The 19133-nt window shown below is 38.4% G+C and overlaps 1 long non-coding RNA gene across 1 annotated transcript in view; it reads left to right on the forward strand.

Annotated features, from left to right (window-relative positions):
• Positions 1–19133, forward strand: part of LOC135321754 (uncharacterized) — a 155174-nt gene that overhangs the window by 102008 nt on the left and 34033 nt on the right. Inside the window, exon 4 of the long non-coding RNA XR_010381792.1 lies at positions 15770–15942. This is a non-coding gene — a long non-coding RNA (uncharacterized LOC135321754). The remainder of the gene's footprint in view (positions 1–15769; positions 15943–19133) is intronic.

A 19133-nucleotide genomic window follows, 5' to 3' on the forward strand; every position in this document is an offset into this window, starting at 1 on the left:
AGTCTTCATTACTTCTTTCCTTCTACTAACTTTGGGATTTGTTTGTTCTTTTTCTAGTTCCTTTAGGTGTCAGGTTTGATTATTTTTCTTGTTTCTTGATGTAGGCTTGTATTGCTCTAAACTTCCTCTTAGGACTGCTTTTGCTGCACCCCACAGATTTTGAATGGTTCTGTTTTCATTTTCATTTGTCTCCAGGTATTTTTTAATTTCCTTTTTAATTTCTTTGGTGATCCATTGGTTCTTTAGTAGCATGTTGTTCAGACACCATGTGTTTGGGTTTGTGGGGTTTTTTTCACAGTTGTTTTTGGTTTTTGTTTTTTTTTTGTAGTTGATTTCTAGTCTCATCTTCCTGGTGTAGGACTCCCTGGCTGGGGAGCCCTTTTTCCCTGGGGAGAACCTCTACAATTGTGATTATCTTCATGTGTGTGGGTCACTACCTGGGGGTGTGGGTCTTGACTGTACCATGCCTCTGTCCTTCCTACCTGTCTCACTGTACTTACTTCTTTATATCTTTTGTTGTGGAAAGTCTTTTATGAAAGTCTTCAGATCATTCTAATTTGGTGTGCTCATGGTAGAAGTGAGCTCAAGGTCTTCCTACTCCACCATTTTGCACATACCAGCCAAGTAGTGCTTAATTTTTAGCGGCCAGTTTTAGTCAGTGAGCTATTAGTGAGCATAAGACAAGGCTTTACAAGTACTTGCACACTGGGATTTGTCTTCTTCTTTTTTTAAATTTAAGTATAGTCAGTTTACAATGTTGTGTCAATTTCTGGTGTACAGCATAATGTTTCAGTCATATATATACATACATATATTCCTCTTTATATTCTTTTTCATTATAGGTTACTATAAGATATTGAATATAGTTCCCTGTGCTATACAGTAGGAACTTGTTTATCTGCTTTATATATAGTAGTTAGTATCTGCAAATCTCAAACTCCCAATTTATTTCTGGGACTTGTCTTCTTCAAGCTTAGTCTGAGAACAACTTTGCTACAAGAATTCCAAGCAGACACATGGAGAGGCCTTCATTAATAAATGAGGTCCCTGGCCAACAGCCACATCTGACCTCCTAGCCTTTAACCAGTACCAACTGCCAGTCATGTGAGTCAGTCCATTTTGGACCTTTTAGGTATCCCAGTGCCTCATGTGAAGCAAAAGAACCACCTGATTAACCCACAGAATCATGGAAAATAATAAATTGTTTCCATTTAAAGCAGTTAAGATTTGAGGTGGCTTGTTATGTAGTCATAGATAACCCAAATACTTTTTATAATTTATTTTTTAGTAGAGCTTACAGTATTCCTTGAAACATAGATTAAAGTCAGACTTTTTCTGACTTTTTTCTTTTCCTGTCTTTTTTTTTTTAAAGTCTGATTTGGCTAATGTGTTGACCATGAAGACTGTCTTGCCTTTAAATTTTTTAATGCGTAATTAATGAGCATTTCATAAGTCTTAGGAAAGTTTTCTTGGTAATCTTCCCAGAAACTGAGAAAATGAAAGACTCAAATCACTGAGTAACAAGATCCTTTTGAGAATCAGGTGGCTCCTAATTCACTGCTTTCAATAAAACTGAAGGAGGATAAAATTAAATTGTTTCTGCAGGGTGGATTATTTTGTAATTTTTAGTTTTTAACGCAAAAGGAATTCACTTACCTGAATAATATGGCTATAACAAAACTTTTTCCATTCTCATCTATCAGCAAATATGAACAAGATTTATTTATTTATTTATGAAAACGAAAGTAGAAATAGTTGGTGTTGAATTCAGTGTTACTCTAGCAATAAGTGATATCCATCCATGAATATAAGAGCTAAATAGAAAAGAAAAGAATTGCCTTATTTTGCTCATTAAATAATTCATTTCTGGAAATTTTTACTTTGTTTTGATCCATTATATAATAATAATAATTTTAGTGTTAACTGAATCTGAAAGAATATTTTAACGTTTAGAGTTTTGCTGGGGTCACAGAAAAATCTAATTTTAGTTTATTAACATCTTTTGGAGAGAAATATAAGTGGCTAATTAAGTATTTTTAATCACAAAGGTATGATACTTAAAAGAAAAATTTCTATGGGAAAATTTCTTGATTTGTAAATTTTCAAACACCCAGAAAGATTTCAAAAATAGTACAAATAGCCCTCTTACATAAATTCACCAATTAAAATTTCGCCATACTTACTTTTTGCTCTCTTTTTATATGTGTGTGTGTATGCATGTGCGCACATACCCATGTGTATCTGTACCATTTGACAGTAAGTTGCAGGCACTTTACTTTTTAAAATTTCAGCATGGACAATATCATTGTCATATTTAGGACAATTTTTAAATTAACAATTTTTCTGTAGTATCATCTAATGTGTAGTCTATATTGAAACATCCCCTGATTGTCCGAGAAATGTATTTTATAGCAGTGGATTTTTTTTTTAGTGTAATCTAGTATGCAAAACATTGCATTTGCTTGCTGTGTTTCCTTAGTCTCTTTTAATTTAGAATTGTTGTCCCCCTACTACCATGTCTTATTTGGTTTTGTTTTTCACTATATATTTATAGTTATTAGAATGATTTAGCATTCAGATTCCTGGAAGTGTGATTTAATGATTTTACTTTTTAATGTCAATATTCACACTATAACAAAAAGCATACCTTTGTGACTATTTAACTTGAAAGTTTAGTTAAACTTGAAAAATATTAGATGGCAACTTCAAATGAATGAGAGTATAGAATTTTAAAAAATACTTTTAGGGAATAGCAAGTAAAGAAATACTTGAAAACCATTGGATGAGATAATTTTGAGATTATTTTCAACTCTAAAACTTGGGTATTTTATCCAACTTATCTCACATAACTTACATGAAACTCTGTACATGATTGTTACTAACCCATTTCGTGAATGGAGAATCTTGTGTCTCAAGCAAGTTAAATAGTTGACCCGAGTTCTTGTAGTTAGAAAGTGCCAGAACCCAGATTTGAACTGACTCTGCCTGTCCCCAAATCTCCACTCTTTCCTCTCTGCCATTCACCCCTAGAAGGGCTAGGGTTAAGCATAGGGAAATTAGAAATCAAAACAGGAAACCACAGTCAAAGCCCAGTCTTTTCCAGGATGATCTGCTCACGTAGCTTTTTAGTTTGATTAAATCCCTCATGTCTAAATTTGCTTGTGTTGCTTGTGTTTTTGGTGTCATATCCAAAATATTATCAAGATCAATATCATGAAGCTTTTCTCCTATGTTTAAGTCTTTAATTTGATTTGAGTTGATTTTTGTGTATGGTGTAAGAGTCCAATTTCGTTTTTTTGCATGTGGATATGCAGTTTTCTCAACACTATTTAAGAGTTGATCTTTTCCACATTGTGTATTCTTGGCATCCTCGTCAGAGATCAGTTGATTGTGTAATGTGGGTTTATTTCTGGGCTCTCTATTCTGTTCTATTGATTGATATGTTTATCTGTATGCCAGTACCACCCTGTTATGATTACTGTAGCTTTGTATTAGAGTTTAAAACTAGGACATGTGATGCCTCCAGCTTTCTTCTTAGGATTGTTTTAACCATTTGGTGTCTTTTGAGGTAAATTTTAAGATTATTTTATCTGTTTCTGTAAAAAAAAATGCAGTTGGAATTTTCATAGGGATTGCACTGAATCATTCCCAGAGCTCTGGGTAGTGTTTTAATAATATTAAGTCTCTCAATTCGTAAACCTGTGATGTCTTTATTTATTTGTAGTTTTTAGTGTGCGAATCTTTTGCCTCCTTGGTGAGGTTTCTTTATAGTATTTTGTTGGTTTTGATGCTATTGTTAATGGTATTGTTTTCTTAATTTTCTTCTAGGACTGTCTGTTGTTAGTATATAGAAACATAACTGACTTGTGTATTTTGATTCTATATCCTGCAGCTTTACTGAATTCGTTTATTAGTTCTAATAGTTTTTTAGTGGGATCCTTAGTTTTCTACATAAGATCTGTGAGCAGAGATCATCTTGTTTCTTCCTTTTCAATTTGGGTGCCTTTTATGTTTTGTTTTGTTATTTCCTTGACTAATTGCTCTGGCCAGGACTTCCAGGACTTTCTATTCTACTGCTTTGCTGACATCACTACCTAGTCCTACTTCTTATCAAAACATTTGTGTAATATCTTATAAGAATTCCCTAAGAGAATGAGTGACTGTTATGGCAGTGACCTGCATGTGAGACCAGTGGGAAGATATTTGGGACAGGCTGGAGCCCTCAAGTCACACTACAGAGGCTACATCTTATACCACTAGGTTGAGCCCATAGGGACAGCCTGTTGAGCATCTCAGGGTGACATCCAGATTCTAAAATGTTTATGGGAAGGAATGAGAATTTTGTACATGCATGTGAAACTTAAATTTAGTGATTCTTCAACTAACCTAATTTTTTAAACAAAAGCCATTACAATATGTATCTTCTCAGAAACATGCTAAAGACCTTCCAAAGACAGAGTAAAATATCTTTCAGCAATAAAAGAAGGGAGACCTTCAAACTTGAGAGTAATGCCAGCATCTTATGACAGAGTCCTTAATATTTCAGGGTGGTGCTAATTGCACCCTGGGAATCCATCTCCAGTGAGCCTAATCATGTAATTCTTTATTCATTTAGATCCTGAGAGATGACACATGCTGAGTTTCTACCCTGAACTTAACCTATACCCTTAGGCACACCGACCTGTCAGAGACTACTTTGGACTGTAGTTGTAGCAGTACTTTCTGATTTTAACTCAAGTGTGTTGTAAATAAGGGCTGCTAGCTGCCATCCCAGTGGCTGGATAACATTCTCTCCTGCAAGGCTGTAAATTCTAGCTAATTGATTACCTTCTCCCTTATACTAGTCCTGCAACCCTCAATCTTTACTAAATTCAAATTTTCTAATAGATTCATGTTTCTGTGTGAATTTGTGAAATTAACCCCTTAGGACTGAATTTCCTGTGTACATATATAATTCTTTTAAAAAATGTTTTCTTGTTCCTTAACTAATAGTCATCTTTTTGAGAATAGTAAAGCATCTATCCTCTTTCCTAACACCCGGCACAGTGCCGTGCAGAGGGCTAGAGTTCTGTAAATGTTTGCAAAATGGAATTGATCTCTTATGAACATAGCCATGCTAATTGATTTGTTCTCAGAGACAGGCAGAGCAGTCTTACCAACCAGTGAAGACTCAGAATCCTTAGATGTGAAAGACCATTCTTGGTCTTTCTTCACCCAGAAGAGTTATTACAAGTCCATACACATTGGGCTGCATGTTCTACAAAGCAAGAAATACAGATTTCATCTAAAGTCCAGTAACACAATTATATGACAATTACACACAACCTAGAATATAAAATTAAGTGGAACCTGTCGTTTTAAGATTTTACTGCTTGAGCCACTGGTGGGGATAGCTGGGAGGAAAGCTACAATTATTAACACTGGAGAGCTGTCCACAAATTCTTACACTCCCTTGGCTGCCCAGTAATCAATCAGAGTGGGCTTCATTATAGGCTGAAAAGTGAAATCAACCTTTTCAAGTATCACTTGCTGTTGTTTTGCAGACTTTTCTGGTGTCAAAGACTTATTTACTTCATATCCTCCTGAGAATCTCTTCCATTCTTCCCCTACTTCTTATGCCCACTGCTGTTGCTACAGGAGACTATTAGAGTAATCAATCAGTATCTGATTAAAAGTGTGAAACTCTTTCATTGTCTCCGCTAGGTGATTGAATTCCTTCTGCCTGAGTAGTAAGATTCTCTTTTCAGTTCTTGCAGCAGGAGCTGGCAGGGCATGTGGAATCCAGTGCCATTTGTTTGGTGTAAGCAAGCACTCTCTCTCTCTTTTGTGTCAGAATGTGAAGAAGAGACCGCTGAGAATTCATCAGGAAGATGGTTACTGTAAAATTACTATCGGTCACTTATCTTTAGGCTGAACATTTGATATCTTCTGAACCCCTACTCCAAAGGCACGCTTGCAACCTATTTGTTTTAGTGCTTAGTCCCATGGCATGTCACTCATCAACCATTTATGTACATTGGATAGCTAGTGTTTTCTCTTCCAAAAAGTTTTGAAAGATTGTATTGTTGGATAAGCAGGAGAAACAGCACCTACTTTGTGTAGGGTAATAAATATCTCTCAAGCAAGACAGACTTCCAATTATCAGCGGTAAAGGATTGAAAATGTCAAATAATAAAAGAGTTTCCCATTGAAAATCAATAGATTATATTAATATCTTCTTCTTCCAACTTTTCAGCAGAATGAAAAAGTAATACATCTTGCTGGCCTTCTATATACCCTCTGGTGGTCAAGCTTATATTCAGTTAGTGAAGATATTCAGAAATGTAATAGGCAGAGAAGGCTGACAAATAAAGACATGGATAATTTGCCTCTGAATAATCATCAGTTAACTGTGAATTAAACCTTTTAACCTAAATGCAAGGAAGCCACTTTGCAGGGTTGACTCTTTTGCATAGTACAGAAAAAATAGAAATCAGATGTAAAGACAAGATGCTTTCTATTCTATTTCTTGGAACCTGATGAATATCCTTAACTTTGGGGATCAGGGACAGTTGTAAAAGAGGCCTAATGGAAGCTGTGGGTCATCTTCCTAGAAAAATGCCCAAGCTTAGGGACACTACAAGAATAGCATATGACTATAAGAATATGATTAGTGCCCCCTGGAGCTGTGCAATGCTGACATATAACCATTTCCTATCCTCAGGACTCCAGATTAGGAAACCCTGCCATACTTACTCTCTACTGTGGCCTTTGGCAGAGGTGAGCTGGAAATCAAGTAAGCAAGATTCTGTTCTCATCTAGGCTAGTATATCCACTATCCTGTGGAAAAGCAGTCGCTTGAAGCCTGTCTAAATCAGTAGAGTGGTAGTATTTCCAGGTGGCACCGATCTTGGGAGAAATTCATTGGTTTTGTTCAGAATGTCACATTTACTTACAGAAGGAACAATGAGGGATGAACCAGTTAAAAATGCTGTTGCCCGAAAGAGACCATTCTAGTCGAAGTAAATCTCTTGTGCCTTGGTGTGGCTTTGAGCTGACTTTCAGTCTTCTGCAGCTGGCTTTATTGAAGGTTCTAAATTTTCCTGCACATGAAATATTTTGAAAATGTAATTCAATTGCCGGTAGTGCAGGAATGAAAAGAAGCAAGGAAATGGCTCTTTATTGCGTTTTGGCTTTTTTTCTGGATTAGATGAGCAGCTGCTGAACAGTAAGTCTACGAAAATGGCACTTTGAGCCAAATAAAACTCAACTAAATAAGACTGTTAACTCCAGTCAGGCTTCTTAAGTTACTTGAGACAGTGTCAGGAGCAATGAGAGCATCCTTAAGGTCCCATTGCCTCTAAATGGATAATTCCGTTTCTTCTCTCTCACTTCCAAGCTAGCCCCATTTGCTCACATTTTTCACATCTTTGAAATGACTGGAATGACCTATTCTATGCTTTGATGTGTAAATGTGAGTAGCACTAAAGGAATGGTCTTTCTGAAGGTTGTTGCTGTGGGGATGGAGGAAAGCTGAAATATATTCAGTCCAATCTCTATGTGTTCTTCCATCTGAAAAAAAAAATCTTTGAAAGACTCCTATAAACAAGATACCCTGTTTGGTATCTACATTTGTGTCTGAGTTCTCATTTTTATTTAGAACCTCAGAGTAACCTGTTGAAGTGAAAGGGATATTGTACAATTCAGCAGGCATAGCAGAGTGACTTATAAGTAGTAGAAAGATGGTGTTGAACACAAGCCTCTTAGTTCTCACTACATCTTTCCGTGTGACATGGAGTCTCCTTCAAGGATTCGGGGAGTTTTGTCATGAAATACGTAATGTTGCCTGGGATGATTCTGAAGGGGGAAAAACTCTTCACAGTACTAAAACTGAGAAGATAGTGTTTTCGAATTCATTTCTCACCAATGTAGCAAACAATCTAGACAGAATATGTTTTTAACAGAATCCCAAAATTTCCCATCTGGAGGGATCACAATAAATCTGACTTTTGACTTCAGATTTCTCATGATGCCCATGAGCATTCCCTCCCTCCTGCCCACAAGGTCATGAGGAAATAAAACAAAGCTCTGCTGATAATGCCCTTGGTTTTCTTTATCCTCATTGCAAGGAATAATGGTTTATTTATAGCCCAGCTTTGCCAAAATGTTTTGGGGAAGGTAAGGTTTCTTTACAAGGGAACATGAGAGTGGGAATTGGCTTGTGGGCCATGTACATTTAGTCCAAAACGGAGGGATCCATTTTTCCCTCCGCCTGGTATAGCATTGTGTTATTGCAGTAATATCAGGTATTTTTCTTTAACCTTGAACTCAGAAAATGCCTGAGTCATGAATTTCTTGGGATGTAAACAGGCTTCCATAACGTAACTCACTTGGTAAAATCGTCCAGTCAATCTGACCTATTGGGAAATACACAGTACTCACACGGAGCATGGGAAGGGCAGGGCTGATATTTTGAAAGCATGAGAGGATTCAGAACATCAACTATAATAAGCTCACTGCATTGTTTCCAGCTCATTGGTCTAAGGCTGTCCCCAGCCACCAGTGATCCAAGGCCAGTCCCGCTTTCATGGAACAACTAGTCACTTCGTTCTATGTTCCTGTTTGCACATTTGTGGATATTTGAAAAGAGAGCACACAGTCACAGCTTTGATTGTTTTTACATTGATATGCAGAGAAGATGTGGCCTCCTTATTTTGTCTGTACTTAATTTTGTGTCCTCACAAACTTCAGTCCACTGCGTTGAAGGAGGAAAGCAAATATTTAGTCTTTGCAGTGGACTGAATTGTGCCCGCCCCCCAAATTCATATCTTGAAACCCTAACCCTCAGTGAGACTGTATTTGGAGACAGGTCCTGTGAACAGGTGATACAGATTAAATGAGGTCATAAGGTGGAGCCCTAATCCAACAGGACCTCTAAGAAGACAAAGTGACATCAGCTCTCTCTCTCTGTGTCTGCCACATGAGCACCCAGGGAGAAGGCTGGCATCTGCAAGCCAGGGAGCGATCTCTCATCAGGAAACAGATAGAACAACTCCCTAATCTTGAACTTCCCAGCATCTGGAACTGTGAGAAATAAATTTTGTTGTTTCAGCCACCCGATCTGTGATACTTTGTTATGGTGGCTTAGCAGACTAGTGTAGTGCTATCACTGTAAATAGACCTAAATTCAACCATTAACGTAGGATCTGCTCAGTTTCACTGAGAAAAATATTGATTCAAATTTTTGTTTCTTCTGTTCCCTTCTCCAGCTTGTTTCCAACAAATACTTGGGTGAATGTGAACGTGTGTGGCAGTGCACCTCGTGGTGGAGGGGAAGGGTTCGGGTCCCTGCGGTAGCGTCCTCAGCATCCTGGGGCTTTGCTGTGGTGTCCTCCGTCCACTTGGCGAGGACTAGTTCTGCTCACATTCACAGCTGGTGTCTGTGGCTGGCCTTCCCTGGCCAACCCAGCCTCACCTCAGCTCTCCCCGGAGTTAGAGACTCCCCCTCATTCTGCTGCATCTTCACTGTGGTGAACTCCATCCCAGGCCCGGAGCGCCTGAGTCCACTGCCCATTCCTTCTACCCTGGGGCTGCAGGACTTCCTGCAGCCCGTGCCTGCCACACTCAGACCAAGACGGGGGCAGGAAGTCAGCTGTCAGGGCAGGCTTTTTTGTTGTCAAATGATACTGTTCCACCTGATCTACTGTATTTTGATTTGCTCCTGGTTGACAGACTTGTACTTAAATCCCATAGAGGGAACCAGGACAAGAGGTCCCCAATGTTCTCAGTTTTTCCTCACTTCAGAGGACGATGTCTAGTCTTTTCTTTATCTGTTGTATCTCATCTCATCTCTTCATCTTCTTTTTCTAACTTGCCTCAGTCTCCCAGGAATAGAAAAAACGTAGTCTTGTGCTCACACTCCAAGTCATATTTCCTTTTTATCAGTGAGGAGGAAGTTTTATGGCCTCGAGGTGAGAGGGCTGTTTTCTCCACATTCTGGGCTGGACAGATTTTATAAGCTGAGTCTTGGACGTTGATATGCTAAAGGAGGCTATAAAGGAATTTAGCAAATCTGTTCTCTATCTCTGTCTCTCCTCGCCACATCTCTTGTCCTAAGGACATGAACTTTAGAGATATAAACCTGCAAGTGGACAAAACCTTATAGGAAGAATGAAAATGAAGGGCTATACATTCACAAAGATGTTATCCTTGCCAGTCAGTGGGGTTGTCCATTTTGCCTTACGTGTGTGCTTGTATCCTGTCACTAATGCACAGTTTCATCGTATATGAACCTTACTCCTGGAGGCAGGTGTCAGAGGTGTGAACAAACACCACTAGTGTTCACCATGAACACACAGTGAGCAGCAGTTCGGGGTTTGAGGATATTTTCCCAAACCTCTAAGAGTGTATCTTCTTCCACTAGCTCATCCAAACTTCATTTGTCTGACTTGCTGGTCTTCTATAAAGGGTGCAGTTAAGAGAGACTCACCCAGCTTTGATGTGTGAATGATTGGTTCTTTGTGCTTTTGAAAGAATAATTTAATTAGCTAGTCAAAGTATCCTTCAGTTAGAGCTCTAGTTTGTCTTTCCAGGATACTGTATATTTCAGTCTTCTGGGTCAGTGAGCATCCTGGTGTCCATCTTTTAAACGAGTCTTCCTATCATATTGCATTTTGCTTCTTATCTGCCTCCTAGATGGGAGAGCTACTTTTGGTGAAGTTCCAGTTGCTATATTTGCCCCTGCTACTCAATTACCGCCTTCCCTGGCAAGTTCAGTTAAGGATCCTGAGAAGATTTCTCTAGTCCACAGCCATTTATACATGCAAAATTACAGATGTTTAAATGATCATCATTTCAATGAGTTAGAACTTGGAAGAACAAAGAATGTTTCTTATCTTATCGCCTTCCATTAGTTTGAAGTCATTATTAAAGCTTTTTCTAGGCTTGGAATAAACTAAGAAATCAAGACATAAAACTTACTTTAAATGTATAGCCTTTAATATGTGATTGAAATAGTTTTCATTTATTCAGCTGTTTGTTGGTAAGTTCTTTTTTCTTGAAGATCAGTTTTCCATCGATGACTAAAAGTGATGTAAAGCAATGATGTATAGATGTGTACTTTTAGACAGTAATTCAGGGCTCCATCATATAGCAATGACAAGAAATCCTATATAAAGATATAAATGTAAAATGATACATGACTGATGGATTTGGGGGGTAGGCTGATTGACACTGTAAGGAAAAGACTGTTTTACTCCTTGATGGGCGATTAGTACAGAAATAGATGTGTGAGTCAAACTTCAGCACAGAAATAATTTCCTGACAGGTACTCTCTCCAAACCCTAAGTACATTAAGTTTGAATCCAAAAAGTCATTACACTTTATTTTTCTCATTTTTTTCTGTAAGTTGGAAGAAAAAGGAATTAATACTTTAAGCAGAGACCATAGTAATTGGTTGATAAATAACAAATGGCTCAACATGGACCAAGACAGAAGGTAAATAATAAGGAAAAGCCAGTTGACTGGCTCATGGTAGAGAGTTGTATGATTGACTCAGAAAACAATGCACTGGGGTTGGGCATTAGCTTGTGAGCGGTTGAGATTGAGCGCTAATGCAATCTGGATGAATTCCCAGCACAAATAGAAAGAGCTGTGCATGTGTCCCTTTAGTAACTTAGGGAAACCAGAACCATCTTTGATTATACAGCTTCCCAACTTTGAATATTTCATCTTTTATAAATCTTAGAGAAAATGCTTTTTTGACTCCAATAGCAGATAAGCTGTTGAAATAGAATACAGTGAGCTGATTTCAAGTGTATAGCTAGTTACAGGGGCAAGATCCATGTGAACAATGTCACCCATGCCTTGTGTGCGTGAAATATATTGCCTGCTGTATCAATAAGCAAAGGATGCTGTGCACATCAAAGAGGCAGCCTGGCATCTGCTGCCACCGCTGACAGTGCACCCTGAGGGAACCCAAGATGTGAAAGAACGGGATACTGGCCCTAGAAAGCCAAGTGAGTGTCAAAGGAATGATTTCAATGAGCCCAGACCTTTGCACTTTCCCATACATAGGAAAGTGCTAAATTCCTTGCAATATCTGGTTTTCTTTAATCAACAGTAATCTTTTCATAGTCTACCTAGGCTTTGTTGCAAAAACTCCTATATATCCTGGCTCCTCCTGTGCCCCCTCAGGGCTATCTGAGAGGCTGCCTCCTGGATTTGAGTCCTCAGAAAGTCTGCTGAATTAAATGTAACTCTCAGCTTTTAGGTTGTGCATATTTTTTCAGTCAACACTTAGACATTGTTTAGCTGGCATTCAGCTATAGCTGAGACTCTTATAAAGAAGAGACAAGAGACATTATTAATTGAGTATCTAGTAAAAGCAGAACAATGATCTGGGAACTTCCCTGTTTGACTTAATTTTCATAACATCCTAGTGAGGTCTGATGCCTATTTAAAGATGTGGGAAGTGAAGTTTATGAAAGTTAATTATCCTCGGTCCTACTGCTGAAAATTGGAAGACCTGTCCCTTGAGTTCTAGTCTGCCAAAATTTACTGTAATTTTACTCTACCATGCTTCCTTTCTGAGTGACTCTTCCAGAAAGTTCTGTAATCCACTTCTTACCAGTGGGTCCTGTCAGCACTGATCAGACTTACTGTCTAACCTGCTATATTATTTTGCTGGGGCTGCCATAACAAAATGCCACAGACTAAGTGGCTTAAACAACAGAAATTTACTTTCTCACAATTCTTAAGGATACTGCTCCAAAATCAATGTGTTGTAAGGTTTCATTTCTTCTGAGGCCTCTCTCCTTGGCTTGCAGATAGCCACCTCCTTGCTGTGTCCTCGCATGGTCTTTTCTCTGTGCATGCACACCCCTGGTGTGTCTTTCTGCATTCATTTTTCTCTTCTTCTAAGGACATCAGTCAAACAGGATAAGGGCCCACTTTAATGGTCTCATTTTAACTTAACCACCTCTTTATAGGTCCTCTCTCTAAGTGCAGTCACTTTCTGAGGGGCTGGAAGTTAGGGCTTCAATATATGAGTTGGGAGAGGGGGACACAGGTCAGCCCGTAACGCTCACTTAGGTAATAATCAAAAGCGTTAGTCTCTTTTCTCCTGGGTTTTGCGTGGTCCTCCTCTGCAGAGACCCAGCAAAGAACAAGTGCTGCCACAGGGACAAGTGCAGTGCTTACAGTGCCAGTGCTTATTTTGGGTTTTACTTATGACATAGAGCTCAGACTTGTGAATCAAACAATCCCTACCCCTGTTTGGGTTTTGTGCCTATTATCAGTTGAATTTATACAACTAGATTTAAATTTGTGTAGACAGAATATTAAGATGGGAGCTTCTTATTCTTGACTGAAGGTGCACTGTCCACTTTTGTCTAGACATAAGCAGAGATCATTCACATGGTGGGAGGAGATCCAGAGCTCCAGTGGCAGCAGGACAAAGGAGATTACTGAGGGCATTATTGAATCCAAGAAAATGGAAAGGACTTGGCAGGCTAGCCTAGAAGCTTAGAGTAGTGAGTACCAGGAGGGTAGTGGACAGGACAGGAAGAGACAACTGAGTGAGGTCTGGGGACATGTAGTCACAGTCTAGAATCAGCCATGGAGAAGGGTTTTGGGTGCAGGACTCCTGGTGCTAATGGGACTGGTCATAACCAAAATAGAAAAATAATAAAGAGGACAGCAATTACATAAGCTAATAACTATTGCATTCCTACTATGTGCCAAACATGTAGGGCTGTATGTACATGTTGTTGGGGGCTTTGCAAAGACTTAATATCCTCTATGATATTTCTTCCATGCTGTGTGGGTCTCATAACCAAATGTTTCCCTCCCTCCTCCCATTATAAAGTCCTCTCTGTCTTCTCTCACTTGAGTAGCCACTGAGCCTTCTCATTCTCCAGCCCCTAGGCTCATATTATCTGGTTTCTTAAAGGAGCATCTAAGAATCTTCTTCTTGCTCAGGGATTTCTTCCAGTCTTGGTTTTTACTTTGTCATGGATGTGAGAAAGAAAATCAGCATTCTTGGCACCATGAGAGAAGGGATGGGAGAGGATAGTAAATACACAGTATTAAAAAAATGGTGGGAACTTCAACATATAACCCAGAAATAGATCCTTGATTATTGTCTGTCTTTTCCAACTAGAATGAAAGTTCCTTCAGAATAGACACCTCTCCCGGGCTCACAGCATCAGCACTAGCATAGGCAACCAGTACATATTTGTGGAATGAATAAATAAGGTATATAAAATTTGGGCAGATGAAGGAATGAAGATGAGATTTCTCTCTGATGGTTATTTTCTCCAGCCTTGCTTAATTTCCTAGGCTATGTTAATGTATATTTTTCCAAAATTATAGGCACAGAAGCCTATAAGAACTCTTTGGTTTATATAAGATTATCCCACAACAGAGCCTCCTATACTTTTCCAAAGACTGGGAAGGATAAAAGTAAGTAAGCCCTGTGAAATATCAGGCTTCCTAAAACTCTGTTTCTTCAAACATGTCCCCACATACAGGCAGAGGCCAAGTAATGTCTTTGGTATTGAATTAAGGCAAGTTTTTGGAAAATGAATTCTATTAATTTTCTAGCTTTATTTTTCAAGAATGAAGATCAGCAGCAGATGTTAGGCTCTTTGGGGTAGATCTTGTGCGTTTTGCTTGTAAAATCAGAGCACAGAATCTACATCCAGACAACTGTGTTGGAATTCTAGCTCCCACCCTTGCTACCTTATAGGGTCTTGGCAAGTTTAACTTCTCTTGTTGGGTTTGATCGTCTGTGAAACAGGGATCATAACAATGCCTGCCTCATAGTGTGCTGTGACAATTAAATGAGCTACATGTGTAGAGCACTTAGGTCAGAGTTTGGCACACAGAAGAGCAATGCAAGTGTCAGTTACTGTCACTGTAATAGAATGTGGAGTTCTTTGCTTAACGTTCAGTGAGAATGTACTTCTTAAAGGGCCCAGTGAACTAAATGGCATATAAGGTGGGAGGCACAGGACAAAAGATCTTGATAAAGACCAGCCATTGCCAGGCTAGGGATTGTACATAATCTCATTTAATCTTCACATCATTCCCATTTACAAAATAAGAACCAAACCAAACCAAACCAAAACCAATAGGTTAAATAGGTTAAATGTATGTAAGTCCCCATTTTCAGTAAATGAAAGCCAGATTTCAATCTGGTTTTGTCAGACTCTGAAGCCTGTTTGATTTGAATCGTTTAGGCACAGAACTACTTAAAAAGAGAGAAAGTTGAAGTTTAGAAAGTGTTCAGCTACAGGCCTCTGTGCTAAAAATGGTAAGTGGCTATAGAACTCCTCATTTGGTTTCCCAGAATAAGTACATTATCTCTCTGGAGAAAAAAGGAATTGCTCTTGTAGGATATTGTAAAAGCTTATCAGTTTTTACTGAGGCAGATAAAAGCCTAAAATATAGATTTAGAAATACAATTTTAGTTTTAAATATTTTTTTTTTAAGTAGAACAAGTTCTGGTTTGACGGTCTGGAACCACATCAGTTGTAATTTTAATGCATATAGCTTATTGTTCTTATTTGTGCTAATAATTTTTTTATAAAAAGGAACACTACTAAGTCTTTAGAGGACATGTACTAGAAAACAAGATCCCCAGCACATCGTCCACGAGCTCCTGTGTGTATTTCTTGGTCTCAGCATGTGTGCCTCCCCCTCTCATTTTACTCATGTGGGAGTCTTGGCCATGGGATACATTTTTTTATACACTATATGAGATAAATCTTATTTTCCTATTTTTCAGGTGAAATTCAAAGTAAAACAAAATCTTCAGATTACCCAGCTAGTGACAGAGATGAGGCCGAAATCCAGGCTTCCTTGTCATGCTTGGAATCCACCTGGCTGTATACCTGGCACCCACTTTGCCTTAAATCTGCCTCATTTCTCAAAGACCAAGGATTGGTCCAGGTACCTCAGGTAAGAAAGAAAAACAAGTGAGAAACTTGGTCATTGCAGTTACACACTTACCGTAGGATATTTGGTAAATATTTCTTGACTGGTTTCATATAGGAAATTCTGAAGACAGTAATGGAATCAAATATGGATTTGACTAGTGTTACTGCACTAGTTTATGAGTCAACACTGCAAACTTGGATCAGATTTTAAAAATATATCTAGAGACTCAGTCAAACTATAAGGCCTAGGAATTTCTGTGAATCTTATCTGAATTAGCTCTTACATTGGTGAACATCCAAATAGACAATGATGTTCATCCATCAGTCATACACATATGTGCAATCCAATCCCAGATTTATGTAAAAAGATGAATCTTTTTAAAGAGACACACTGAATTGAATTGTAGATCATCAAACCCAAGCTCTCAAATTTTAGGATAAAAGTCTTTCTATGTGAAGACTTGACTGACTGTCCTGGATTTCAAATATATGTATACACAGATACACACACACACACACATATACACACACACACATACACACATATACATGCACACACACACACACACACACACACACACATACACATTTCTTTTTAGTGTTAAAAAGATCCTTTTATTGCCATTTGGTTCTTATTTCAGAGTAATCTTTACTTCATACAAAATTACATCATCTTTTATGTACAGTATAGCTCAACAAGATTCAGAGAATAAAATAAGCACTGGGAGTAATTATGGAAAATGCATTTAGGCACATGGATAAATTAAAGTGTTCAATCGCAGGGCCATTTGTGAAGGAAAGAAATTAAGAGATAGTAAGTAAAAAGATATTTCAGTATTAAGTTTTTAAAGAGATGTCAGGAAAGCAGAATACAAGATTGTACAATCATGTAAATACAGGAGTACATATTGTAGACGTTTACACAAGAATTAAGGTGGATTCTGCAGAGAGGCTCAGTATATCAGATTGTAAATAAAACATCAAGCAGGTTAGGCTAAGAGCAGAGTGTGGGTGGGAGCGGGCGGGCACCATCAAATGGTATTTATGGTGTGGTGTGGTAATGATGTTTAAAGCCAGATAAGATCACTTGGGAGCTCATACACAAGGAGAAGAAAAGAGATTCCAGATTTGAAACTGGGTTTTTTTGGGAGCACTGGGAGAGAAGGATTCAGCAAAGAAGAGAGACGAGGAGGAGATCAAACATAGAGGAAGAACAGATGAGAGTAGAAATCACATCAAACACTGCTGAGAATTGAGTAAAATGAGAACCAAGAACAGATGGAGATTTGGCAATGCGGAGGTGTAGGTGACCCAGCGGGGAAGGGAAGACAATAGAGAAGAGGAAACTCCTGGTTGTGAAAACAGGAAAAAGTCAGATCTTTCCTGCCATTTAGCTGTAAAGAGAAATGGAGAAACGACGTGGACATGTGGTAGAGGGGACTAGTTTTAACATAGAAGCTTTTATAACATTTATTTTGCTGATGGTAAAGATCCATTAAAGAAGAAACATATACTGACCTAGAAATAGCCAATACACACCTGTGAGAGGGCACCAGCACCAAACTTGACCAGCACTCCCTGTCACGGCCCCACAGATGAACAAATCCAGGCTTCTCGCCCCAATCCACCACCCATCCCTAAAGCTGCTTCCTGTCTCACCCATGTATAATTATCCAGACAAGTATATAGGCACTAGACATACTGGGGTGACTGCTTTAATAACTTGTGTACCACTGAATTCCATTTGGAGAGGTATAATCTAAAGATTTAGAAACATACCAGGGACAAGCAGCAGAATCAAATGGGATAATTTCTATAGGGTTCTCAAAGTGAGGTTCCCAGGTCAGCAGCATCAGCGCCACCTGAAAGTTGGTTAGAAATGCAGATTGTCAGGCCCCACCCCAGTCCGCATCGGATCAGAAACCCTAGGGATAGGGCCCAGCAATCTGTATTTGATAAGCCCTGCAGGTGATTCCGACGCACACACTCAAGTCTGAGAAGTGCCAATCAATCTATACTGGTTTCAGAATATTGGCGTTTCAGTAAAAAATTTTGACTAAACAGTTTTAAGCCAGTTTTCTTTAACCTTATTTTTTTTATAACTAAACTCACCATAAGGGCAAAAATAGTTAATACTTTTGTCATAAATTTCTTTCTATAAACTAATTATCATTTGTCTGGCCTTTTAGTTTCCCTCATTCTAGTTCTGGGGCAGAGAAAGTACAAGATGAGTTTAGGAAAGTTTGTGCCGGGAAGCAAGAAAGTCTAAGGTGGTCTTGTGAAAAGCACACTGCAGGCAGCTTGAAGGGGACTGCCCTGGCCAAATTCAGGACAGCTAAGCACCAGAAAGAATAATGACAATAGTGGATTATATTACATACAGAGGAAAAATGTATATTGTGGTAAGACAGAAACAGACTCACAGACATAGAAAACGAACTTATGGTTACTAAAGAAGAGAGAGGGGTGAGGAGGGATAAGTTTGGAATTTGGAATTAAAAGATAAACACTACTTTATATAAAACATAAACAATATGTACCTACTGTATAGCACAGGGAACTATATTCAATATCTTATAATAATGGAAGATATAATGGAAAAGAATCCTGAAAAGAATATATATATATAAACTGAATCACCTTGCTGTACACTTAAAACACTGTAAATCAACTGTACTTCAATTAATTAATTAGTCAATTTAAAAAGAATACCAGCTAATAGAAGAACAGACATAATTAAAATATTACAATTTTGCATCTAACAATAAAATACTAGATATAGGCAAAGATCATTAATGACTTCCAAAATAATTGGGTCAAATGTTATTGGGGAGAGGACATTCACAGGGTCTCAAATTATTGCAACACAGAATATATATTAATTACAAATGCAAAAATGCTCCTTTATGAAGATTAAATCTAGTGGGCATCACCTTGTGTGATCAAATCAATACCTGGAGGTGTGCATTACTGATGAATTCTACTGTCTTAAGAAAATATTTACTAAACATCTGCTATAAGCCAAATACCCTTTGAGACACAGAGATGCAAGGGGAACACAGAATTTAGATTGAATGAAGGTTTTTCTGAGAAAGTGACATTTTAAAGCAGAGAGCTAAAGGAGTCTTCCATGCAGAGTTTCTGGGGTTGGGTGGGTCAGGACAAGGCTGACCAGTTAGGTGTAAGAGCACATGTAAAGACCTTGAGGCTGGA

The sequence above is a fragment of the Camelus dromedarius genome, chromosome 7 (genome assembly GCF_036321535.1).
Source record: "Camelus dromedarius isolate mCamDro1 chromosome 7, mCamDro1.pat, whole genome shotgun sequence".
In the NCBI taxonomy this organism is placed as follows: domain Eukaryota; kingdom Metazoa; phylum Chordata; class Mammalia; order Artiodactyla; family Camelidae; genus Camelus; species Camelus dromedarius.